Raw genomic sequence first — 27,419 nt, 5'->3', positions numbered from 1 at the left:
GAGAGGTATATAGAGATATAAAATACTCAATTGGAACTACTGGTAAATATATATTAAGTGTACAGAATACAGCTATGTGTATTACCCATCCAGCCTGTTTGATAGTCTTCTCCATGTGTTTCTACAGAGGTAGATTAGACCACTACTTTTTATATCTTTGAGATTATGGCAAGGTATTACAAAGACTGTTAGATAATGAAATACAGCTGAACATTTATAAACACCAGATCTGAGAATGTTTGTTGATGGAAGTTTCAAGATCCAGCTGCATCTGGGTATGTGAGTATGTGATGACAGTACTCTACAGACCTTGATATTAAAAGACTTCCTTCTCACTGCAGCCCTGTGAAGTAATGTGGATATTGTCTTATCCACCCAATGTATTGACAGAGAGAAGAGGCTTATTGATAAACCCATACTGGCTTGAGTGGCAGAAACATTCTATTTCCCATGTAAAAATTGCCCTCCTGTGAAGCTCCAATCAGATTTTTGGACCTGCCATCTAGTGGCCACTGCAGTAACAAGGCAATCATAACATTTTGGTCTTCCTTTGAATACTGGAGTTTAAATGTAGCTCATCTGCAGATAAATAGGGGGGCGTTCCAGCCATTAAACACAGTCCCCTCTTTTTTCCTTAGACATACTGCCATTTTAATAGAGCAGCTTCAAGCAGAACATTTGTTATATTCACAGGAAAACAGATTTTTCACACAAAATGTATACTTCCCACCTGAAATTTAAGAAAGAAAGAGATTGAGAGGAGAGGAGAGGAGAGGAGAGGAGAAGGAAGAAAGAAAGTCTTCCATTATTGAAAAGAGATGTGGAGCACTGCAGGGAAAGGGGGGGAGGGAAGCTGGAGAGCAGGCACATATTCTGTCAAGTAGTTCTACTTGTGAGACTAATTCTTACAAACTGTGCACCCAGCAGAGTAAACCTCTTATTTTGCTGCTTTTGCTCTGATCCCCCACATAGCTGTAATGTTCTACTTGTTTTTCCCTGTCCTATAAACCACATAGGCATTTGATATGATACATAATGTTGGCAAAGGAACAATTTACAAATGACTTAAGTAGGTAATTATTTATTAGATTATTAGTCTATAGACGTCTATGTTACTGTAGCAAAACCCGGTAAGAGGTTAGTTTTGTTTCAGTGTTTCTATTATAATCCCTGTTTATTAGTTTTCCTTTTTCCAGGGACTTATGAGTGGAATGTAAAAATGCACAGTGGGCTATTATTATTATTTATTTGTCAAAGAAACGTGAATATACAGAGCAAAGGCCAGTTTGTGAACTATGCCAGACAGTCTCTAGCCCCAAAGACCTCACAATACAACTCTTAAGCAGGTCCCAAAAAATTCAAGACAGAATGAAAACAGATGGATGAATGATACTTATTCAATATCTTAAATATAGAACTCAGTGGTGCAGGTGCATCTTCAGATGTTATTTGAAAGAAGAGACAGAATATCTTGGCATTGTGTCATTTATTCATAAATATTATAAATTTTATATTATTTGAGAAACTATTCTAAATATACAGGGTGGTTTGAAAGAAGGTGTGAAAGCTGATTCCCTCAAATGAGACAAAGGGCAAATCGAGTTAAAAGCAGGGACTGAACATAGTTAGAAAAAGTGGAGGAGAACCAGACCAAGGGTGGAGCCAAGGAAAAATAAACCCCAAGGGGATACATAAAGTTTGATGAAAAAGAATTGCAAGGATTTTTTTTAAACGAAAGAATCAAATCCACCAAGAAAGATGATCTTGGCAGCTATGTCCCGAATATACTAAAATTGCCAAGAAACTCCAGGAACAATAATGGCAGAGATAATGATTTAGTTATGGAAATTGCAATGCAAGGGTGTAGAATTCTGTGTGGTGGACAGAAGGTCTGGTTTTGGACACAATATCTGTATAGCAGGAAGAATGGTCAGATATAGCTAAAAGCAGAATAAAAGGTGAGACAGGAGTCAGGTTTGTCAGATTGTTGAGGAAGACAGAAGTCAATAAAACTGTCCAATTAAGCCATGGTATTTTTTTTTTTTGAACATCCATTATCTGGTCCTACATTGTTAGTTATTAGGGAGTGAACTATAGATATAAGTCAGGATCCCTAAGCCAAAAAACAATGCTATGTTCCAAGTGAGAAGATAAGACTGACATTGACACACCTACATCGATTAGAAAAAATAAGGCAGTTGATATTATTAGTCATTGCAGAATTTTCTGGAAGGGAGAAATAAGCTGACCTTAGAGTAATCCTGGAAAAGCCATCCAGGTGATGAGACCCAAGCTGAGACTTGAAGAATGGTGTGTGGGGAACCGACATTAAAAACAGGGAGAAATATGGTGACATCGTGAGGATAGAAATCAACAGGGTGTTTTGGGGAAGCTGTAAAATGCCATTGGTGGGTGAAATGGATGGTTTGAGCTGAAGAGTAAGGAGAAACAAGTTAGGATGGTAAAGTGAGGCCAGAGTGTGAAACGGAGACGATCAGATTTCCTCAGCATGTGATAGGGTCACTGATGAATTCATTCCAGAAATATTTTTTGATGGTGTATTATGTTTCAGGCACAAAATAGACAAGGCTTTTCTCCTTTTGAACTTCCATTCTGATGAGGGAAATTAGAACCTCCCTCCAGCAAAAGGCAAGCAAATAAATGAACAAGATAATTTCAGAGAGTCATCAGTGCCATGAACAACATTAAACTGAGTGGTAGAAAAGAGAATCACTGGCAGGAGTAGTGATGGCCCAAAATGGAGAGAAAAGAGTAAATATTTGAAAGTAGAAATTCTTAGGACTTGGATATAATTTGAAGAGAATGCACAAAGGGACGTCACAGGTGATTTATAGCTATGTAGGCAGGGAAATTAAGAGTAAGCTAATGCCAGTCATATACACTGGGAAGACGGAAAGAGAGAAAGGAAAACTTGGGTAAGAAAGCTCTCTGGCCCCATAATCCCTCCTTGTTGCAGTGACCCACTAAGCCTTGACTGCCACCCTCAATTTCTTAAAGATTTTTATCACTGACTCACTGACCTCTTTTTATTTCCACCTTATGACAGTTCTTGGTCATTTTTGTGTTTAAATATATCATCTTTCCCAACACCTTGCATCTCAATTCCTTGATTGTCTTATGATCTGTCCTCCACCCTACTATAGCTATCCACTTATATGGTTACACTTGTGGCATTTTAATTACTAATAATTACAACTTTTCCATAATTTCAATTTCAAGCATCCCTCTCTTCAACCACCACCTAATATTTTTGCAATCCCCCTTATTACAACAACTCCTGAACCTTCTATGACCTCTCATTCATTGATTCCACCCTTAGCCCCTCATATTCTCACTTCCTTATATAGTTTAGATTCCTTGGACAACAATTTTAATCTTTTCCTTGCATATGCCCTTAACTTCTTTCATCTTCTCTTCACTGACCTCTCCTGGCAAATCCCCACCATAGTGATCATCTGCAGTTCCATACCTATTCCAGGCCTGATGCCAGCTAACAGTGGCTGGAGAAAAATACACAAGTAACCTGATGACTCTCACTGTAAACTCCTGATCACTCCAAGAGGCTCTTAGATCTGCCCTGCAACCATAATACACTTCCCTATCCATTCTCTTCCCCGTATTTCCACAAGAGCATTTCCTGCCTTTCCCCTCTCTCAAACCTCCAACATTTCCTTCCCTATTCTTACTCTCAACTTATGACCCTCCTTCCTACTTCACTGAGAAAATAGAAACAGTCAAAAAAGAACTTGCATGAACACTGGCTCTCCAGCACACCTACCCTCCCATCTGCAGGCATGCCCACACACTGCCTCCTCCCCAATAACTGTGGATAATCCCTGTGCATTCTCGTCTCAGTCCATCCCTCACTGTGCATTCAATCCCACCCTGTTCCCACACACCCATGAACAGTGCCCCTGAAAGATACCCCTGCTTTCTCTTACTTTACCAATTTGTTCCTATCTTCTAAATCTTTCCTGTAGCCCCCAAACATGTCATAATTTCTCTCATTCTAAAAAACTCTTTTTTAACCCACACTCCCTGCCAGCTACCATCCCATTCCTTTGAGTCCCACTATACCAAAGCTTCTCAAGAAATACCTCCAATAACTACAGACACTCTCCTGTTCTATGCTCTAATTCTCTCTTGATCTTTCTCTCATTAACGTTTGCACCCACCACTAGGATCACCAGTAATTTCCAAGTTGCCAAGTCCTTTAATTCAGTCTTGTCTTTCCCCCATCTGCCAGGATTGTTTTCTATGGCTCCTTATTCTTTCACATTAAAACACTTTCTTCACTTGGTTGGCTTTCAGTCTCCCACACTCACTTGATTTTCATCCTACCTCACTGGCCATTCTCTCTCAGTCTCCTTTGCTGGTGTATTCTCATTTCTGCAACATGTAAACATTGGAGGGACCTAGAGCTCAATCCCTGAACCTCTTTATCTCCATTCACTTCCTTCATTGTCACACCCAAGCTTGTGGTTCCAGCCCATACCTCTGGTCCAGGCCTAAATTCTGGGTTCACATGTTCAGCTGCCTCCTCGACAGCTCCATTGTGAGTCTAATGGACATTAGAGACCTAACATCCCCAAATGGAATTCCTTATTTTACTCAGCAAATACAGTTTTCCCCGCCTTGATAAACAGTACCTCATCCTTAGAGTTGCTAAACCCAAAGGTTTATTTCTCTCCCAGTTTTTTATTTCCATCACAAATTCAACTTTAGCAACGAATTCTGCAGATCTTCAAAATACATTCAGAATCTTAACCACTTCCTATCCTCACCGCCCCTACTACTATCACCTTTTACCTGGATTATTGCGGTAGCCTCCTAATTATCTTCCCTGTTTGTGGCCTTGCCACTTATAGTCTATTCACAAAAATGGTAGCCAGAGTGGTTCTTTGTAATGTAGGTAAGGCCATTTAAGTCAGCCCAAATCACTGCTCTGCTCAGAACTCTCTCAAAGGAATCCATCTACTCAAAGGAAAAGCCAAAGCCTTTACAGTAGTCCAGAAGGCACTATACATTGTTTTCCCTATTAATTTCCATGTCCTTATTGAGCACCTGATCCCTCACACACTCCTCTCAAGCTTCACTGAGAAGCTTTGCTTCCTTTCTCTTCATAGCATTTATTCTGTTCAGATATAGGTTTTATTTATATATTTATTTCCCCTTGCCACGGAATATAAGCCCAATGATTGCAGGGTTTTGTTGTATGGTTTTGGGTTGTTGGGTGTTGTTTTTGTTTTTTTTTTTTTTTTTTTGTCTATTTTCTACTTTAAGAAATCCCCAGTGTCTACAACAGTGCCTGGCCTATAAAGGGTATTCAGTAAATATTTGCTGGGTGAGTGAAGAAAGAATGAGTGCTTCTTTCCCTGAGTTTGCAGACGTTTTTATTAAATACAAAACTTAATATTGTGGCAAGGGCCCCATGATTCTCCATGGCAAAATTTTCAGATCTTCAAAATTAATTTTGAAAGTAAGTGTACTTTGTGCAGGTTTATCCAGAATATTAGATAGGCCACTATTTCTGTTTAGCACCCAAAGCAGCAACATCTAAAGTACTTTTCTTTTTCATTTGGTAAATGTTTATCAGGGAATATGAGCATTCTAGACACAGGTAGTGACATGTGCAGAGGCTCAGAAAAATAAAGAGAACATAGTACAGTGGACTGTTACCATATCACAAGTGACAGACAACAGAGGCCTGAGCTAATGTGGTACAGTGGGAGCAAGAGACCTAGAAATGTGAGAAACATCAATAAGTGAAAGGTCACCAGAATGAAGGAACTGGGTTGAGGGGGAAAATAAAATACTGCCTATCCTTATCAGGCTATAAAGTGGAAAGTGGTTATAAAAGAGGTAGGTAAGAGTGGAATTGGAACTTAGAAGACATGAGTTGTAAAAATCCCTTTGTAGGATATGGACTTAGAATCCCTCATTGTTATAGTTACTACAAAAATATTCAGTGTGTTCATTGGTGACTTTGTTAGAATCATTCTGGAAGGCATTCCCAGATGAGACCCTAACTTTCATTCTTCCAACTGCCTGACTGACAGCTGAAATAGTTTGAGTTTCCATATTTTCTACCTAGTGGCCTCACCCTTCCTTAAAGTATTTTTTTCTTATTTTATATTGAAATTACTAGACTGATAGAGTATTATACACACACACACACACACACACACACACACACACACACACAATAGTTTTAAATCCAATTAACTGTAAATATTGCTTTCTATACACAAAAACCTCCCTCGGTTATTAAAAGAAATTACATTAGAATTACAAATCTGATGATTATTTGAGGGGTGATGAAAAAGCAACAGATGGTTCCCAGGTATGGGGCTCGGGCATATGGGTGAATGGTGATGCTATTTGCTCATATAGAGAACAGAAGAAGAGAAACTTTGAGGGAGAAGATGAGTCAACTTTGGCCGTATTGAAATATCCAACTGGAATTTTCCAATAGGTCATTTGCTATAGAGGGCCAGAGGTCAGGGGAGAACTAATGGCTTAAAATACAGATTTGAAAGATATTAACATATTGATGTTAATTCAGACTGGGAGACATGGATGTCTAATGGGCAATGGACATAATTGTGTGAAAGTATGTGGAATAAACATAGACAGATGTGACCTGGACATTAAGGAACTTCTGATCACTTATCTGACATTTTCCTAGACTAATTTCCTCTTAAATTCACTCCTACTCATCCCCTATACCAGCCCACATCCTGTCCCAGCCTTCTTATTTAAAAACATCTGCAATTCAACACCTGGACCCTTTACATTAAATACATGCCCGATAGCTGTAATAAATGCATATCTCAAAATTGTATGCAAAGAAAAAGAACATGCATGAATTCACACCATTCGTGAACTCTAAGCTCTCATTATTTTAAAAAACCATGGAATGAACATATTTACATGGTGAACAATGTCCCCTAATTTATGTATTCTCTAAGAGTTTTTGTCCGATTTTCTTTGGCATGGATCATATTCATCTGTCATAACACAAACCATTGGGATATTTAAGGAGACCTCTGTTAAAAAATGAGAGGGTGGTCATCTTTTTCTGGTTTTCTTTCCATTTGCAGTGAAGGATACAGAGGCACTTAGAACTTCAGTTACTCCCTGAGGACCAGTCTCTCTGTAAGTCACTCATCCTATAGAAATATAACTTCCAATTTCATTGTGCTCTTAGATTACTTATTTTTTCCTTGGCTCGAATTATCTAAACATGTTTTGTGGCCATACCACTTTTGTCACCTCTATACCTTGGTACCTCTATACCTTGGTTCATTTATTTACCTTTTTATTTTAGAATATTTTGTATCTCTTCTTTCTCCTCATAGTTGAAATTTTCCTGACAGAGACAGCCTTTGAATGGAAAGTGTATGTTGGTCTTATAGTAGTAGTTGTAATCTCTGTTGTCCCGAATTTCTAGAATCTGTGATTGTCAGGGACTTCTCTTTGCTGTGCCTCTTTATTGGCAGTCTCACTTTCTTTCTTGTGTCTTATCTTTATCCCTCCAAAAAAGCTTCTGTGAAATGTGTCTTCCCCACCAATCTTAGTGCTACACTGTTAGTGTATGCAGTCTCTATGGTAACTGGGACACATGCCACAATACCAAGATTACTGGAGCAACCATCAGAGTTGGGAAATCGGCACATGTACTCCTTTGGCACCATGGAAGTTTCCCCATTAAAACTAGAATCAGATAGTACTATTTTAATATGCAGGGCAAGGAAGGAAGCAGAGGAAATGCTATAAACTCAGTCTTCCTACAGGCACATTATTGGGTTTTGTTGGAATTCATGAAGTTGATCTTATTTATCATGAATAAAGCTAGACTAGTGCATAGCTTCTGACCAGATACAGATAAACTGGTTGAGTTAGGGGAAGACATTCTTTTTTCTTAGGGATACATGAGTAGTCTGTAAACAAGCTAATTTTACTGAAAGTGGGATATATTCTTAGGTAAACTCAGGGAAATTACCAATAAGCTATAAAAATTATTCACTGCCATTGTAGAGACAGACTTTTCTAGATGATTTCCCCAGCAAATGCATATTGACCCATGAGGGCAAAAGGCAAAATGGCTGTCTCCCAAAGTGCATTAGGGTGGAGGCAATTCTTTTGGGAAGAAGGAAGGAGAATGAAGTAAGAAATCTCTTTTGGTTGCTTCCTCTAGGACTCAACTTCCTCTCAAATATATTGGAGGATTGTACTTCCAGGTATAACCCAATAAAAACAAAGAGCCTAAAGCAGCATTTTACAACCTTGACTCTGTTAACATTTAGGGACTGATGAATCTTTGTTGTACAGAACCGTCCTGCACATTGTAAGTTGTTTAGTAGCATCCGTGACCTCTACCCACTAGATGTCAGTGGCAACTTCTTCAGTCTTGACAAACCAAAATGTCTCTAGATATTGCCGAATGTACCCTGGTGGGGACAAAAATTGCCCCAGGGTAAGAACCACTGGCCTAGAGCAAGATGTAGCCTGGGTAAGAAAAGAGAGTTGGAAAATTCCCGCAAAGTCCCAGAATATTCATTCAGTTGGTCTTTCAGCACATGATTGCTGAATCTCGACTATCTTGCAGGCACTCTTCTCTGTATCAGGGATGCCATCATGAACAAACAACACCCTGATCTCGTGGAGCTTACATTCTAGTAGATGTGTGCCACATGTTCCTAACCAGCTGGATCCCTTTCCCTCTACACAGCCTAATAGCAAATGCTTCAAGCCAAGTGGAGGCCAAGAAAAGAAAAACCAAGTTCATATTTGAAGACTCTTTCTCAGTTTATGAACCTCAAAAACAGCACTGATTTAAAAATGAAACTTGGCAAGTGATTAGTTCATATGTTTTAGTTTATAATATGTTTTAATCATTTGGGGTGTTTTCAAAACAAATGGTGAGATTAGGGGTTTTTTTTTCCTTCTATTTTTGGCCTCTTTCCTCTGGAGGGCCCTTCTCTTGTTTTAGTTTTGGTGTTCTTAGTATATTTGAAGAATGCTTTTAAGTGTTTGAAATGTGTGCACGTGGATGAAAGGAGATGAGGAAGAAAAAACATAAGACTTTGCCATCCCTGCTCAAACAAATACCCCTACCCCAAACCCAAAGCAGTGTTTAGGCATTGCTTCCCCAAGGAAGCCTTCTCACAAAACCCTCATGGCAAAGTCCCCCATCCCAGGCATCCTCCTAACACTTTTCATATATCCTTATCATCTTTGAAATTAAGGAATGGACTATGATATTAGTTGTTCAGATGTTTCCCTGTAGATTAGAATCTCAGTGTGGCTCAGCACCATGCCTGCTCTACCCACAGTTCCACTATCTTCAGCACAGGGCCTGGCACACAGTAAATGCTTAAGAAATATGTGTTGACTGACTGAGAAACACAGCTTTTGAGGTGAAGCCCTCCCCAAACACTTCCAACCTGTGCACTGCCTATAGATTACCCTGCCCCCACTATCAGACTTTATTGTGTTGATCATTATTTTGTAGACTCGAAAGTAGCATGCAAATTCCTAAAATCATACTTAAATCAGAAAGTCTAGAGAACAGCTTAAGTTCATTAATCTTAGGGATATTTCAGGATTATTTAGAGATTTCAGGAATGTAAGAAAAAGAACAAGGCATGGTATTTAGGAATATTTTAAAGTATTACTGATGCCCTGAGCATTGTTGAGGAATTAGAAGGATAAGTGTGTATAATTGTCAGTGTGGGGCACAGAGAGAAATTATGTAATTTATTTACTAGTTTTCTTGGTTGATGTCTGTTTCTCCCACTAGAATTTAAGCTCCAGGAAGGTGGAGAATTTGTCCTATCAATAACTTTATCCTCTTGGTCCAGAATGGTATTTGATGCATAGTAAGTATTCAGGAAATATTTTGTCAAATGAGTAAGTGGAAAGCATTCATTCAATCAATCCTACGTTGATTGATATATTAATTGCTTATTACAGCAGGAACTGGGATGCCTGGGGGGCTCAGTCAGTTAAGGGTCCAACTCTTGATTTTGGCTCAGGTCTTGATTTTGGCTCATAATCAGTGAGCTCATAATCAAGCCCCACATCAGGCTCAGTGCTGACAGTGCAGAGCCTGCTTGGGATTCTCTTTCTCTTCCTCTCTCTCTCTCCCTCTCTCAAAATAAATAAATAAACTTTTTAAAAAAGAAAATGCAGGAACATGATAAAATTCTCATTCATTCATTCAACAAATCTATCTTGATGGCATGCATCCTAACATCCTAGAGCATGTCTAGGACATAGTAGGCACTCAGTATTTGATAAGTGAATGAGATAATGAGTATTCACATGTACTCAAAAATGATTCATTTACTAAGCATATTCATTTACTAGAGCTGCCATAACAAAGTGCCATAAGTTGGGTGGCTTAAACAATAGAAATTTATGTCTCACAGTTGTAGAAGCTGGACACCTAGTTAGTCCGCATAGTTAGTCCCATCTGAGGGCTCTAAGGAGAATCTGTACCATGGATCTCTCCTAACTTCTTGTGGTTTGCTGGCAGTCTTTGGTATTTTCTTTCTTTTTTTTTTTTTTTTTGCTTCTAGAAACATCACCCTGATCTCTGCCTTCATCTTTGCATGGTGTTCTCTCTGTGTTCATGTCTGAGTCCAAATTTCCCCTTTTATAAGGACCCCAGTCATATTAGATTACTCTGGTATTACCCGATCTTAACTTTATTAATCACATCTGCAATGACCTTATTCCCAAATATAGTCGTGTTCTGTGGTACAAGGGGGCAGAATTTAAGTATAGTGTCATAATACTAAAATAACAAATCTTAAGGTAGTACTATTTTGATGGTTAATTTCTATTTTGAAAACATCAACTTCTCAAAATAACATCTAGTTTCATGAGTCTGTATGGAAACTGATATGGTGATATTAATAGCATTTACTATATTACACAAAAACTTGTGTGTTTATAATATAGAGGGGGAACGTGAAGAAAGTCCAAGAGGCATGAATGTACATAGCACATTTTGTTGAATAATGTGTGACCAACAATGGGTTTTGTGGGGAAGACTGCTAAAGATTCAGAAGGAAATTCTATAGGAATCAAAGGCATTTGGTCTTTATTTTACAGACATCAAGGAACCAGCACAGAATTCAAAACTTTTCGAATTATAGAAGGGTATAAAATGGGTGAATTGTACGTAAATTATTCATCAATGAACCTGACTTTTAAAAGAAAGAAATAAAACGATGAGGTTAAAGAATGGACTTTGAAAACTAGCAATTCAGAGGTTTTTGGTGACCTTGACAGTTTAATTAGAAACAGCTAAAGAAACCAGATTTTAATGCATGGAGGAATAAATGCGGGTTTTAGCAAGCTTGAAGGTGGTACAAGAAGGGAAAGATGTTGTCCACAGAAGATGGTTTGTTATTTGCTGGTGTGTTATGGCTTTTATTATTTGTTTTAGATGAGGGCAGCTGAAGCATGTTGGCAGGCAATAAACAAAATGGAAAAAACAGAAGAAAGGAGTAATTAATATAGTGAGATCCTGGAGCAGGTTGTAAGTAGTAGAGAGAAAGTTCTCTGAGACGTTATGGGTGGGTTCTGAGAGAGGTGGAAGGATGAGATGCTATTTGATGACTTCTGTTTCTCTTTGAAAAAAGATACAAGGTTAGTTGAGAATGAAGAGTAGGAGGTAAGTTATAAGGAGTTAATTAGAGTGATAAATGGAAGCCAGGGAATAAAAAAGGAAAATTACTGGGAACAATAAAAGAACTGTAACAGTTCTGAAACACCAGCTGGAAACCAGGACTCTGGAGAGGCCCCAAGCTGTACAATTTGGGAAGTCTTCTCCAGCATTGTTCAGCAGCCTGAGAGCTGAGAACACACATGAGCAGGTTCATCTGGGCTCAAGAACTAGCCAGGTACATTTGAGAACCATGGATGAGGTGCTTTAAAGTTAACAACCTTGAGGGTCCCGGATGGTAGAGAAGAAATTGGAGATTAATAATCTGGGGGAAAAAAAGAGAGAAAAAGTGAAAATCGAAAACTCTTTGGTAAGAAGGTAGAGTACTTGTTTTGTGCAACCATGTTTTCTAGAAGCTTGCCCCTACCACACATATCTTTTGACACCGGTCAGAGAGAAACCACAGAAAGCAGACTGAATACTTTGGAGGGCATAGACTGGACCCAGAAAAAGCCTGCAGGTTAAGATTTCATTCCCAACTTAGCCAATGATTTAAAGTAACTTAATGCTTTGCCATCATTACCACCATTGTTGCAATTTGCAGATCCTTAGGGAATGCGTGTTACTTGTGTATATAAAAGTAGAATAAATGGGGCAATGGTGATAAATGACAAGAGGCAAATATTTTTACTTTTTTGCCCCTGATTCCAAAAATGTACTGATGTTTCCTTAAAGCATCCTCATTTATTTCTCTCATTCTAAGATTCTCTATTCTGTTAGTGAGTCTCCAGAGCTGGCACCCTTCTATTGGCACTCACTCTCCCTTTCTGTGTTTCTTTTTCCTTGTTTCCTCCTGCCTTTAGGCATTAAATGTGGTCATTTGTCTCAGCAACCTTCCCCCACCCAGTGACCAAATAAAGTATTCTCATAAGCTCTATATTGGATTTTTTTCCCCAAAAAGACAAGGCTAAAAAGTTGGTGCTTGGTTAGAGAATACTTTTAGGTAATTCCCATTTGACACTGTACAACTAACCCCTCATGCCCTATGTATTCAGATGAACCTGGGTGTCTCCTTATGGTATTCATAAGGAGACCCCTGTTCCTGTGGGCCCTGTCTCCCTATGTCAGACTGGCGAAGTAACCAACCATGTTATTCACTGTGAGATACCATGCTCTACTTATCCTCTACTTGCTTGAGTGACTATGATGAACATAATACACAGGGTTTAGTAGTTGCCTAAACCTATGAGAATTTTTAAGCTCCTTCTCTCGATATGGTCTATTTGTAAGTTCAAAAGGGTGAGAACTTCAATAGACAACTATGAAGAAGATCCTTTTTTCCTTACAAATATAAATCCTTATAAAATTCCATTTTTTCCTTTTTTTTTTTTTTCTTACTCATGACTCTATTAGAGCTCTTTCCAGCACTGCTAAAAACCAGCTGGTCTAGAGATTAATATGACCAGACATACCATGAATTTTTTAAATCTCAAAAGTCCCAGTTTCTAGTTCTTGGTCAATCAAATATAGGTTGTATTTTCTTGTACATATAAATGTATAGTATATTATCATAAGTCTTCTCTAAATTCTTTTTTGGTCTCACTGTCTCCTAAAATTGTCCCTGCATGCTTCTTTGTTATAAAGAGGCAAATGAATGAAAGCTGACGAACGGAGGAGAGAGAGAAAATGTAGTAATAAAAAGAGAAAGCACGCTAGAGAAGAAGGAAAACCAGTGAGGAGATGGAATGAGGAGTGATTTCCCTTTGCCCCAGTCCCCTAAGAGTGCTTTTTATGTTTGGATATTCCTCTCACCTAGTGCCCCACATGACCTCCTCCTAGCCATTTGTTCTACAAAAATAATGTTTCGGGGCGCCTGGGTGGCGCAGTCGGTTAAGCGTCCGACTTCAGCCAGGTCACGATCTCGCGGTCCGTGAGTTCGAGCCCCGCGTCAGGCTCTGGGCTGATGGCTCAGAGCCTGGAGCCTGTTTCCGATTCTGTGTCTCTCTCTCTCTCTGCCCCTCCCCCGTTCATGCTGTGTCTCTCTCTGTCCCAAAAATAAATAAACGTTGAAAAAAAAAAACAAATACAAAAATAATGTTTCTACTGCCAGCAAATATCTCCCACCTACCCAACAGGTCGGAATCTCCTGCCCTAGCAGCTTAACATCCTCTCCAGCCCCTTAAGCCACCAATGGCTCTTGGGACCCACTGCCATTCATTTCTCCCTCCCCCATCCCATGCTGGCATGGAGAGTGTTAATGGCTGATGCATCTCTAAAAAGAACTCTAGAAATAATTTGGTTTTACTTTATTAACATTCAAAATATAAACAGGTAAACTACAAGTTGAATTCATTAATTCTCCCTCTACTATTTAGAAAGATGAAAACTGCATTTTTAAAGAAGGGATTGATTGGTGTCAGGTACGTATTTGTTCACTTCTGTTTATGCAAGATAATAAGAGTATTAACATAGATGTAAAACAATGGTATTTATAATTCCATCACCATTGTTTATAATAAAAAGGAAGTATTTGAAAAGAAGTAGGGAGAGAACATTTACTGTTCTGTACATATATTAAATCCTTCCATTTTTGTTTATTGGGCATATGAGGAAGAAAAATTTAATAAGTTGAGGAAGAGTTAGTGTCTTTTATCCCATGTTCACTAACATAGTGACCTAAGATAGTGAAGTTTAGAAAAGACTAAAATATGATGGAGGTACTCCTCTATATAAGGACCATAGAGGCCAGAGACATGTGCTCCATTAAATCCTCTCTGAGATGGGGATTACTCGAATAAGACCAGGATCCTCTTTTGTGTGCTGAAATGTTCTATCCTGGAAAGTAGTGAGTGCTGTGTCTGGCAGACCATTGACTCATAATTTGCCTGTAGTTCAAGATATGCTTCCTAGGGGCTGAGGCCCCATTAATTGTTCCAAAAAAATTCATGTTTCAAATAGGTCTGTAAGGACCCATTTCTAACACTTAAATAGTTCTGGGCAGACTTTTATAATATTTTCTTGGCTGTTTGAGAAAGAAAATGTAGGTGGTGGGGAAGGGGTTTCTTATCTAGGTAAGAAATAGAGTTGATAATATAGACCACAAGGAGGTCGTTCATGAGGCCTTAGTGGATGTCACAGGGCAATTGAAAAGAATGAATAAGGAACAAGGGGAGGTTGTTACATTACCTAACCTGGTGGGCTAATAACTTGCCAGTGGTAATGGAGGTATAACTGTCTAAAGCATACATGAGAGTGAAAGGTCTTTGAGAGCAAGAGTAAAGTCCAATTAGCAGAGTAATTGATAATAGACTCTGAAAAAATATCTGTTAAATTAATGAATTAATACATGCCTCCATGTGGGCAATGCTTTGCATATTCTTCCTTATGTAACCAATTCTCAAGAAAAGTTCAGAAACTTTGTTAGGTTCTCCAGTGAGATAGTTGAATTTTAACAAGGGCATAAAGTCACTGATTTTTATTGATTTATTCGTTTTAATCCCATTCACATTCCTGTTCTTGTTCACCCATCTAGGCAATCATATTCTCTTCTGCTTGGACCACTTTTACATGAAAGTGATGGGAAATGAGGTCAAGAGAGGTAATGAGGGATTGGGTCTCATAGACCATGGTAAGGGCTTCAGAATCCCAAGCATCAGTGAGTCTGAAAAAGCCTGATGGACAGGAGTCTTGGAAATCACAACAACCCTATTGCAGATGAAGCAGTTTCAGCCAAAGACTGGAAGCACAGATATAAGAGTTTGATTTAGGCTATATGTCAAATACAAAATTTCTGACCACTGTAGGTAAAACACACACACATACACACACACACACACACACACACACACAAAACCTGTGCCTCATTGGACCTCCTTTTTGCCTGTTTAATCAGTTTTACCCACCTGACACTCCCAGTTAGCAGCCACACCTACAAGAAGCTTAGGGAACAATATTGAATGTGTTTTAGAACTTCATAAGGTCTTTGGTCCCAAAGCATAGTATTTAAGACACTTCAAATAAGAATTTTAAATGTTAGATAGGTTTCCCCTCGTACTGACTCTCTGCTGTGCTAAGAATTATGGAATTCTTGGGCATTTACTAGTGTGCACATAAATCACTTTGCAGAGGAAAGAGAGGTTGAAAGTTCACACAAGACGTGCATGCTCTATGACCGAGTCATACCAGAATGAGCCAGTTTGGCACACAGGCTTTTGAGAATGAGAGAGAACTGACCGTTTGCCTAAGATGGGACATCCAGGGGAGGTCATTTTCTTGTCCATTTATGTATAAATCTTTAAAATTCTGAAGTCATAGACTAGTCTAACTGAAGGAAATAGCCAAGAATTTTTCTTATCATGTAGCAGAGATGACAGACTTAAAATCTGATTGCCCTTTTGATAACTTCTGAAAGAACTAGAACTTGTCTGGCTCCATTTGTCTGACCAAGAACTATTTCCGTGATGTACCCATGAGGGTTTCTAGCAGAACCTCACACTTACTGTCTAAATTAACAATTCTCCTTTCTTCTGCCGTGACACAAACCACTCTACACCATACACATGATGTTAAAGATTTTGTTTTTATTTTAGCATGTGGACATATTCTGTAAAAGCGTTTTCAGTTTCATCACGTCGACAAGCTGCTTCCATTAAATCACCCACCATCATCATGTTCACTTTTTTCTTTTCTGAAAAGTTAGAAAACAGTGAGCATCTCTGAGTTTTCGAGGCATTCACTTTGGCAAAAATAAATCTAGAAAAACATGAGCCTATTCCTTGAAATGGAAAAAAAGATGAGTTATATCATTCTTCTCATTGGCCCTTCTCTTGAGGCTCTTAAAGATAAGGAAGGAGGCTAGGTCTTTTTTAGTTTTTCTAGCAAAATGAGATGTTAAAAAAAATCTGGATAGAGATCAAACTTCTCTACCTCAGTATTTATTATGTATTACTTGTTATTTAAAATAGAAACTTCAATAAGTTGAATAACATTAAAGGGTTTAATTCAAGCATTTTTGAGCATTTCTACACCCTCTGATAAAATGTTATTGAGCAATATTTTAGGGTTACACTGCTGTTTTGAATTAGAGCAGATATACCCTAGCTCTCCCATCACTATACATTTTTTTTTTTTTGAGAAGAAAAAAAAAATCATCTGATCATGCTACTGCTGGGTCATTTAAAGCACTGAGTGGATGTGTGAAATGAGGGGAAAAACCCACTCAGTATGGGGTTAATTAGCTCTGTGGAGTTGTGGGTGGGTCACTTCCTCAGGACCAAATCACACAGGAGGAACCACGCATGTGCAGACTTAACAAAATTGAAAGAAAGCTATGAACTCTCAGACTCTGGGGCACAAATTGATGCTTGCCTCTGGAGACAAGAAAGGAATCCTTTTGTAGCACGAGTACTTTGGGCTTCATTGGTGAGAGACGAATGGACTTCCCTTCAAGCGTCTGGTGCAGGCCACTGGCAGACACTGAAAATGAAGCTGCAGTTGAGAAAGCCCTGGCCAATCGGCACTTTTTGAAATCTACCTCTGCTGGACTCTTTGAAATCATATTGTCTCGCTTGGTTTCTTTAACACGGCTTACTTGCTAAGTCTCGTCTTGGAAACAACATAATGTCTTCCGAAAGTATGGACGAATCCTTTCTATTTTCATAATTGTGTTTCACGGACTGCCACAGGTTCCCTGCCTGCTGAGATCAGCTCAGCCCTAGTTTGGCCTGCAGGATCCCTACCAGGTTGTTTACAGTCTAATCCTTTCACGAAGTAGGGGGTGAAAGAGCAGGCAGGAAACATCCTCAATTCCTAGATCATTGTTAGGTGAATCAGAAAATTCGGGTATTTACAGGGAAATTTCACAGGCAGAGTTTTCTAGGGAAGAAAGATTTTGTGAAAAAGACTCTTCAAGCATACGCTAACCAAGAGCCGGGGACTGGTGGAGATTGACTGTGAGGAAAGCACCACTGAAGATCATGCTAGTGAAGTTTGAGTGCAAAATATTTATGTTTTATTCTACTTCTATGGAAATCACTCTGACATCAGTAGGAACAATCCATGAAGTATATGGACAGAAAAATCCCTAAATATTTCTTATAACTTTTGAGAGGAAAAAAATATATATGATGTAGGCAAACCTATGTATATATCTTTATTTGCAATTAAACTATAAGCAACACTGGCTTCTTCAATTGGGGAAGTGGTGAAATTGAAAAATTTGAAAAGTCCAAGGCAGAATCCACCACCACATCTGAACATAATTGCCATACTTCCTTAATTGCCTGTGAAAAAAACCTGTATCTACATCTTGTAAAGACAGTTAAGGAAATGCAGATTCCCCTGAGAGGAAGTATTGAAACAATTAAATTGATAGATTTTCAGATAAGTGAGTGCAAGTTGCAGTTGAGGAGGACAGAGAACTGACTGAGAGTGTCCCCACAGAAGCAGTTCTGGTCACATTTGTTTCTTTTTCTTCAACTACCTGATAGCATATGGATGTGGAAATAGGGTGATAAGAAGAGATGGAGGGAGGGAGGCCATGAGTAAGTTCTATGAATCTTTTTTTTAATCGAAAGAAAGTACATCCACAACCTAATGAACAAAAATAACTTCATCACTAGTTTGAACTTTTCATTGTTGCTTTTACTTGTTTGTTTGTTTGTTTGTTTTTGAAAGAGAGAGAGAAAGAGAGCAGGGGAGGGACTGAGAGAGAGAGAAAGAGAGAGAGATTTTTAAGCAGGCTCCATACTCAGCATGGAGCCTGACTCACAACTGTGAGATCATGACCTGAGTCTAAATCAAGAGTCAGACACTTAACCGACTGAACTATCCAGGTACCCCTATTTCTTATCATTTTGATAAATAGCCGTTCTAACAGGTGTGAGGTGGTCGCTCATTGTGGTTCTGATTTGCATTTCCTTGATGATTAGGGATGTTGACCATCTTTTCATGTGCCTGTTGGCCATCTGCATGTCTTCTTTAGAAAAATGTCTATGCAAATCCTCTGCCCATTTTGTAATCAGATTTTTTGCTATTAAATTGTATTAGTACTTTATATATTTATGCATATCTACCACCCTCTTATCGCATATATATTTTCTCCCGTTCAGTAAGTTGCCTTTTCACTTTGTTGATGGTTTGCTGTGTGGAAGCTTTTTAGTTTGATGTAGTCCCACTTGTTAATTTTTAGCTTTTGTTGCCTTTGCTTTTGGTATCAAATTCAAAAAATCGTTGCCAAGACCAATGTCAAGTTTCCTTCTGGGAGTTTTAATGTCTTACATTCGAGTCTGTAATCTTGTTTGAATTAATTTTTGTATATAGTGCAAGGTAGTAGTCTAGTTTCATTCTTTGGTGTATGGCCAGTTTTCCCAATACCATCTATTGAAGTGACTATCCTTTCCCCATTGCATATTCTTGGCTCCTTTGTCATAAATTAATTGACCATATATGTGTGGGTTTATATCTGGGATCTCTATTCTGTTCTGTTAATCTACATGTCTCTTTTAATACCATACTGTTTTGATTACTATAGCTTGCAATAGAGTTTGAAATCAGGGAGTATGATGCCTCTGGCTTTGTTCTTCTTTCTCCAGATTTCTTTGCTTATTTGGGGTGTTTCATATTTCCATACATATTTTAGAAATCTTTGTTCTATTTCTGTGAAAACTGCCTTTGGAATTTTGATGGGATTGCATTGAATCTGTAGATTGCTTTGGATAGTATGGACATTTTAATAAGTTTAATTATTACAGTCCACAAGCACGGAGTATCTTACCATTTATTTGTGTCTTCGGTTTCTTTCATCAATATTTTATAGTTTTCAGTGTATAGGACTTTCACTTCCTTAGTTAAACTTATTAGGTATTTTATTCTTCTTGATGCAACTGTAAATGAAATTATGTCCTAACTTTCTCTTTCTGATAGTATGTTGTTATGTATAGAAATGCAACTGATTTCTGTGTATTGATTTTGCATCCTGCAATTTTACTGAATTCATTATTAGTTCTAACAGATTTGTAGGGTTTTTTGTGGAGTCTTTAGGATTTTCTTCTTTTTTAATGTTTATTTATTTATTTTTGAGAGAGAGAGAAAGTGTGCAAGCCAATGAGGGGCACATAGAGAGAGAGAATTCCAAGCAGGCTCTATGCTGTCAGCACAGAGCCTAACATGGGGCTTGAACTCACAAACTGTAAGATCATGACCTGAGCCGAAATCAGGAGTTGGATGCTTAACTGACTGAGCCACCCAGGCACCCCTAGGATTTTCTATATGTAGTATCATGTCATTGGCAAACAGTGAGTTTTACTTCTTCTTCTCCAATATAATTGCTTTTTATTTCTTTTTCTTGACTAATTGCTCTGGCTAGGATTTCCAATCCTATGTTGAATAAAAGTGGCACAAGTGGACATCCTTGTTTTGTTCCTGATCCTAGAGGAAAAGCTTTCAGCTGCGTCTATTGAGATGATCCTACAATTTTTATCCTTCATTTTTTAATGTGGTGTATCAAACTGATTTCCACCCTGGCATCCCTGACATAAATCCTACGTGGTTATAGTGTGTGAACCTTTTAATGTATTGTGGAATTATAGGTTTGCTAATATTTTGTTGAGGAATTTTGTGTCTATGTTCTTTGGGGATATTGACCTTTCTTTTCTTGTGATATCTTTGTCTGATTTTGGTATCAGAATAATGCTGGCCTCATAAAATTAGCTGGGAAATGTTTCCTCCTCTTCTATTTTCTTTGAATGTTTGGTAGAATTCACCAGTGAAGCTGTCTGGTCTTAGACTTTTGTTTGTAGGGAGTTCTTAAATTACTGATTTAATCTTCTTACTAGTAATTGGTCTGTTCTGACCTTCTATTTCTTCATGATCCAGATTTAATGTCTCCAGAAATTTATCCATTTTCTTCAAGGTTGTATAATTTGTTGACATATAATTGTTCATTGTAGTCACCTAGATCCTTTGTATTTCTGTGGTATCAGTTTTAAGGTCTCCTCTTTCCTTTCTGATTTTATTTATCTGAGCCCTCTCTCTTTTTGTCTTACTGAATCTAGCCAAACATTGTCAATTTTGTTTATCTTTTTGAAGAACCAGCTCTTGGTTTTATTGATCTTTTCTCTTTTTGCCCCTATTTCATTTATTTCTGCTTTGATCTTTGTTATTTCCTTTCTTCTACTAACTTTGGGCTTTGTTTGTTCTTTTTCTAGTTTCTTAAGGTGTAAAGTTAGGTCATTTATTTGAGACTTTTCTTATTTGAGATTTTTTTTTCTTATTTCTTTAGGTAGGCATTTACTGCTATGAACTTTTCTCTTAGCTGCTTTTATTAAGTCACTTATTTGATATTTTTCTTATTTATTTGAGATTTTTTTTTTGCTTATTTCTTTAGGTAGGCATTTATTGCTATGAACTTTTCACTTAGAACTGCCTTTGCTGCATCCATAAGTTTTGGTGTAAGTTTTAGTAAGTCTAACAACTGATGTTATTGCTTATTATACTATAACTTTTCAAAATTCAAGTTTGTGGTTAGCTTGACACCTTTGCTTTTCAATTCATTCCCATCATTTGAAACAGCATAAGCAATGACTACACGCAATTACCATTATCCTCGTTAGGTTGTCAAAGTTAGCTTAATGCTTTTTTTCTGTAGTGATACCGAACCAAAAAAAAAATAGTTTCTTTTGAAAGGTCTTAGACCTCTGTCCTTCCAAATCCTAGTCACAGCATAACCAACCTCAAGAAGTCATTAGTAAAGACTAGAACAATATCCTATAACAATTCAGCTATGAAGAAATTGGCATAGTCCATCTCTTTGATTCATGTTCTTATGAAAATAATGTGTTGCAAAATAAAACTGTATTTCTCTCAACATTTTTTTAGCTAGTTTATTACAGGTTACATTGGGACTGATTTTTTTTTCCTAACAAAGGTTGAATAACACTCAAAGGCTTTAGTAGCCAAAGTTCATCTTTAGAAATAGCTTTCTTCTATAATGTACTGCCAATTTCTTATGTGTGTGTATTTTGACCTTCCTGATGCCTCTGCTATGGGCTGCCTGTTGATTGGTGCATGTTAGTGCTTTGCTTATAAGAGTTGGGCAATAGTTCAGTGATCCAGTCCAAATGTGGGCCATAGATAGAATAGGCTCATCTTCTATTTAAGAAATGTAGCAAACTGCTTTAAATGAATTTGGTTCAGACAAGGTCATTGGAACTGTTCATCTAACCCTGTGTGCTGTATGTAATGGACACTTCTGCTGAGCTCCAAAACTGCAAGGTAAATAGACAAGAAAGCCAGTAACTTGCCACCTCTGTGAGAGCTTTCCTTAAGTCTGTTATTGGATTTGCATTCTTAATCATATGGGGCCCATTTTGGTCATTTAAAAGGACTTGTTCACTGGTTCTCCTGATGTTTTTGAAGATAGTCCTGGGAATAAAAATAGTGAGTTCTTATATTATTTTCTGGTCTTTTCTAACTTTTTTTTTAATAGGAGATTGAGTTTATATGCATATTCATACCAGGTTTATGAAATATTCAGCTAAATTTCTTAGACATGAAAGAATTAATTGTTAGAATGTTTTAATCTAGCTAATCATTATGTTTAAACTATAGTAGGTTCAAGTACATTTTCCTCAATTCTATTTGTGACATATACACTTAGCAAATTGAATTGAGACGTAAGCATTGTATATACTATTTTGAATTTAGTAATTTACAGATTTTTTTATTGCCTAATCCTCTTCAAACTGTAGAATGTATTTTACTCGACTGTGTTGTGATTCTGTACAATTTTTAGGACCAACATGTTATAGGATTTTGTAGTCACATAGAGCTAAACATGATGAGAGAAGTTATTGAATCCATCTCCTGACTGGAGGCAAAGCTGCATTTATTCCATCCAAAATAGATGAAGATCTTTCCTATTTTTAAATAGCCATGAAGATAGAAATTTTGTAACTGCTCTTAGCAATGTATTTGATTATTTACCACTTGCACCTTTAGGATGTTCATCTTTAAGTCTTAACTTAAATTCTTCACTGGACAGTTTAATATCACCATGCCCTAGGACAAAAATGTCGATCATTATCTTCTTTATAACAACTCTTATAGTCAGAAAACCATGAAGATATACCTCAGCATTTTCTTTCTGAAGCAAAATTATCCCAGTGTTTTTTTTTAAACATTCACTTTTGTTTTTATAGCTCTTTCTGTATGAGAGTGGCAAAGGGGACTATTTTAAAAAGTTCTGTCATATATGATGCCTCTGAAAAAGACACTGCATATTTTAATTTCACTGTGCTGATGTGGAAATAGCCACAGCTTTTTCATTATATGCTGATGGACAGAGCATTTGTGTTCATTTAACCTTGAGGTTGAAACTTGTTCCCAAAAAAGTAACTGACTCATAGCATTGGCTAGACCCAAGAATAAAGAGCATCAGTTTTCCTAATCTTAAAGCTTATCTTGCCCCCACTCCTAAAACACACTAAAATTAACTTTTCCTTGACCTCTCTCTTGTGCTATTTATTTACCGATTTAACAACTTTTTTCTATCCTCTTTGTCTCCTAAAATAGACAGACAGCATTTCTTCAACAAATGTTGGAGTACGTGCTGTGTTTAGGACACTATGCTAGGCTTGGGAGATTCAAGTGTGAACTGTTAGCAAAGACTCAAAGACAAAGATGTCCTAGGCATGTTCAGGGAGGAGCCAATAGCCTGTCACAGTATATAAGGAAGAAGCAGCGGGGGGGGGGGGGGGGGGACAGAAACAACAAACAAAAAACAAGAGAGGTGGATTGGGGCCAGATTGTGAAAGACTGTGGATTCCTTTAAGCAAATAGTTGATGGTGACAAGGACAAAAGTAACATTTTTCAGTCTATATTGTGGAAAGCTCTTTCCAGGTCTTTAAAACACATACTGTGTGCATGCTGTCTTCTTGGTTTAGTATCTAACAGATCACTGGGTATAAGTACCTTCTTGATTTATATCTTTTGGTATAAATTTTATGTCATGATTTTTCCCTTTGAATTAAAAAAAAAAACACTTGAGGGAACCATTTGAGTAAAGACAGCCTTCTGTTCACACTGATCTGGATGTTTCTTTCTCCTGCTGTGCCCATATTTACTCCAAAGCCCTCTGTACCACTAACATGTTACTTTCTGAGTTTACACACTGAGGAGTCTCAAGATGAGTTTCCCCTGTATTAGGCACAACCTTTTTGTGCCAAATGGCATTAATGGCATTAAGCAGTGTTAACCAAATATTTCTAATTGATTGGACCACATGATAACAATGCCAGACCTTTCTAGCATCCCCTAAAGGATATCAGTGTACTATATATAGTAAAAGTCCCTGGTATACCGATCTGTTTGGAATCCATGAAGCTGCAACTGCAGAGGTTTGAGATATAGAAGAAGGAAAAGTTGTTTGGGATCAGATTGTAGAGAGCTCTTGACTGTCATCCTGACAAGAGTTTGGTCTATTTTAGGAGCTGTAAGAAATCATCTTAATTGTATTAAACACATTCAGTCCTTGACACTGCGTTTTGCCCTGCCCTGCACCCTACCTGGCTCCCTGGCTTTTAATTCATTCTTGTCTTTCAGGTCCCTATACCTGTAAAAATCAGAAAGACTCAGGAGGATTTGTATGGAGTGGGGTGGAATGTCGAGTTATATCTTAGCAATGTCTCAGGCTTAGGAACAGTCCTAGACCTAAATGCTGAACCTTCGTTTTTAAATCTGATCACCTAAATTTTTTTAAGGTAGACATGATTCCTTCAGAGTGATATTAACTCATTGAGAGTTAATATAGTATATTGAGGACAGGTAAGGCATTACTGTGATTTCTTTACCATTCTTCTCAAGATGGATCCAAAAAAGTGGATGGTCTTGAAAAGCAGACCCTAAGATATTAATGACCATTTGTGGCATTTATAGTCTTCTTAGGACTGACCAAAAGGAATGAAAATACTTCAAGAGATTTTTCTTTGGGAAGCTCCGAAGTACCTAGCGGGAGATTGCACAGGCTCTGTGTGCACTCTGAATAACCCTTCCCTCTGACTTTAACTTTGTAAACCTTTTGCCAGATAGAAAATAGAGAATTAAAAACCTCCAAATTCAGGGTGCATGAAATGTCATTAAATCTAGCATAAAATTTCTTGAATCTGTCAGATAAAGGAAATCATGTATCCATAGAGAAGATGGAATATCAATTGACAGGAACCTATGAAGCTGGCACTTATTCTGAGAGACATATGAATCTAAAAATCCAATAGTGCCTCAGCCTTTGAAAACACAGAAGCCAGAGAGGTACTAGGAAAATCAATAAGGTAAAAATCTTCATCCTACTATTTGGAATGACTCCCACATAAGAATTAATTAACACAATACTTCTAGAACATGAAAAGGATGCTAAAATGTTATCTCTACCCATAGAAAACAAAGATACATAAACCGACCCAACTTCTAGAGAGAGGGTTGAAGAGAAAAGACTGGAAAGATTAAAGGTGTGTGTAAGAGGTCATCTCTGCCCTGTTGTCACACGATTTAACCTCTTCAGATAGAAGGATAAGTGTTGAACTTCAGTTTGTCTGAGTTCCTCAGCTCTGTCATCAATGCTGTGACATATTCTAATTTTCTGATTCATTTGTGATGAATAAGCTCTCTCTTTTCTATTCACAGCACTAAAAGTAACCAATTTTTATGAGTGAGTTATGATTACTTATTTTCCATTTTTGTATTGCACTATTATTTTCCCTTTGCAAAGTTTCTCTCACGCTTTCTCAGCCGGTGTGAATCCCATGTACAAAAAAGCCCTGGGACAGGACCGCTGCCTAGGCTTCAGTCAGTCAAGAGGAATGAAAGACTGACAGCCCGATTCCGTTTTTAACCCAGCCAGATACCTCAGCTGGCAAGTGGCTCAGCTTCCGCACCATAAAATGGGTATAATAATAGCTTTCCCTTACCACTGTGAAATATTTAGAATACAAATCAAGCCAAACCTGTCTCCTTCCAAAGGAGAAGCTTAAACTAGCCTACAAAATCCTGAATGAGCCCAGATTTCAAGGGGAAACATAAAATGGGAAATACCTACATGTAGTGTAATTTAGTGGTTAAAAATATGTAGACTTTGGAATGGGGCAGACTTATTCAGATCCCAGCAGCTGTGGGATTTGGGGTAAGTTTCCTAATTTCTCAAATCTCCCTTTTTCTATAGTAAATTGGGAGTTAATGGTATTTCCTCTTCTAGTCAGGATTAAATGATACACTGCTAATGCTGCTTTTCAAACTCTTGCACAGAGGTGATCCTCCCTTTCAAGTGAGTGATCCAGTACTCAGGGTGCTGGGCCATTGCCTGAAGCAATCTGCCACAAATGAGACTTTTCAGTGATGGCTCAGGGTGCATCCTACAAATACATACAAATTTAGCATTCTACTCATTATGTTCTTGTTTGTTTCACTAAACTAGAAGTTCCATGAGGACCAAAACAGTATCTGTTTTATTCCTCCTATAACATCCAAGAAAATGAATATGTGTACAAATAAGGGTTTAAATGGCTTAGCCACAAGAACAACTGACCCTCCCGAAAGACAGTTATGTCTTTATTACTTATTCTGTGGCTTGGTGCACTCCCGTTACGCTGCTCCACGTCCCTGGATATGCCCACATCCAAATCTGAGAAGCATTTACTTAGCAGGATGCCTGAAACCACAGGAGGTGCTGAGTAAATAGTAACCCTTATGTCTCTGCTCACTACTCGTCTATCTCACTGTTCCTAAGCCTCTATGGAAATCATAAAGAACTAGGGAAGTCAGAGTCTGGGAGGCCTTTAGAGGAGTCTGTGTGTCTCTAGCCACACACACCCGTGAAGAGCTCTATTTTCTATACATTTTGTTTGCTTCTTTCTGGCTTCAGCTTGGAGCGACTTGTCAAGCTTCCTAGAGGTGATAAGCAGTGGGATTGCATGAGCATTTTCTCCCCTCTCCCCCTAAGCCAAGGGTGATGAACCTGGAATTCATGAGCAACCTTCATGGGGTCTGGAAGATTTTTGAAACTTGGTGTTTCTAAAGAGTTTCTTTGGGAGGGGATTCTCATTGGGATCCATATCACCTGGAAATATTGGAAACCAATTTCCCTTGACTGTTACATAATGTAAACTGAAATCAGAATTGATTAATCTTTATTAACAATCCATTTAATTAATAGTACATTTAGTTCCTTGGAGATTGACACTATACAATAATTTCTACTAGAATATCACAAAACACGATCAGAGTTCACCACAAACCACCCCTTTTCCCCCTGTCTACTCTTGCCCCCCCCCCACAATGTATTAAGGTCCTGATTCATTTGGGCTTTACAGTTATATATTCTTTGCTAGATAGTTATGCTTTGAACCTAGCATGCGTAACGCAAATATTTTTCATCATATGCAAAACTATTATGATAATTCTTTGCATTTCAGATGAAAACAACTTACAGACGTATAAGGTAAATATCACTTAGGCAGAAAGGGCACATTATCAATAAAATAACAATTTGAACTGAACAGAAATAAACCTATGTAGATTAATACATATTCTCAAAATTGCAGATTGTAATTCAATCAAGAAGTAGGGGCCTTTTGACGTTTATGAACATTTATAAATTATATAAGAGCTCTGAGATTAAATTTTTTGCCTTAATATTAAATTTTGGATAGGTATTATTGTTTTTCATTA

General features: G+C 37.8%; 1 protein-coding gene across 49 annotated transcripts in view; it reads left to right on the top strand.

Annotated features, from left to right (window-relative positions):
- ZBTB20 (zinc finger and BTB domain containing 20) overlaps positions 1 to 27,419 on the top strand; it is a 770,914-nt gene that overhangs the window by 576,795 nt on the left and 166,700 nt on the right. For 12 of the 49 annotated variants that reach the window (XM_045436902.1, XM_045436890.1, XM_045436892.1 and 9 more), the window contains one exon: positions 7,125 to 7,179. The exons of 36 other annotated variants lie outside the window; for them this stretch is intronic. The gene's annotated coding sequence lies outside the window, so the exon portion shown is untranslated. Of the gene's footprint in view, positions 1 to 7,124; positions 7,180 to 21,829; positions 21,974 to 27,419 lie in introns of those variants that run through there. One more of the 49 variants, XM_045436939.1, reaches the window with a different exon arrangement.

Source organism: Leopardus geoffroyi, chromosome C2 (genome assembly GCF_018350155.1).
Source record: "Leopardus geoffroyi isolate Oge1 chromosome C2, O.geoffroyi_Oge1_pat1.0, whole genome shotgun sequence".
NCBI lineage: Eukaryota > Metazoa > Chordata > Mammalia > Carnivora > Felidae > Leopardus > Leopardus geoffroyi.
This window is presented reverse-complemented; position numbering and strand designations above follow the sequence as displayed.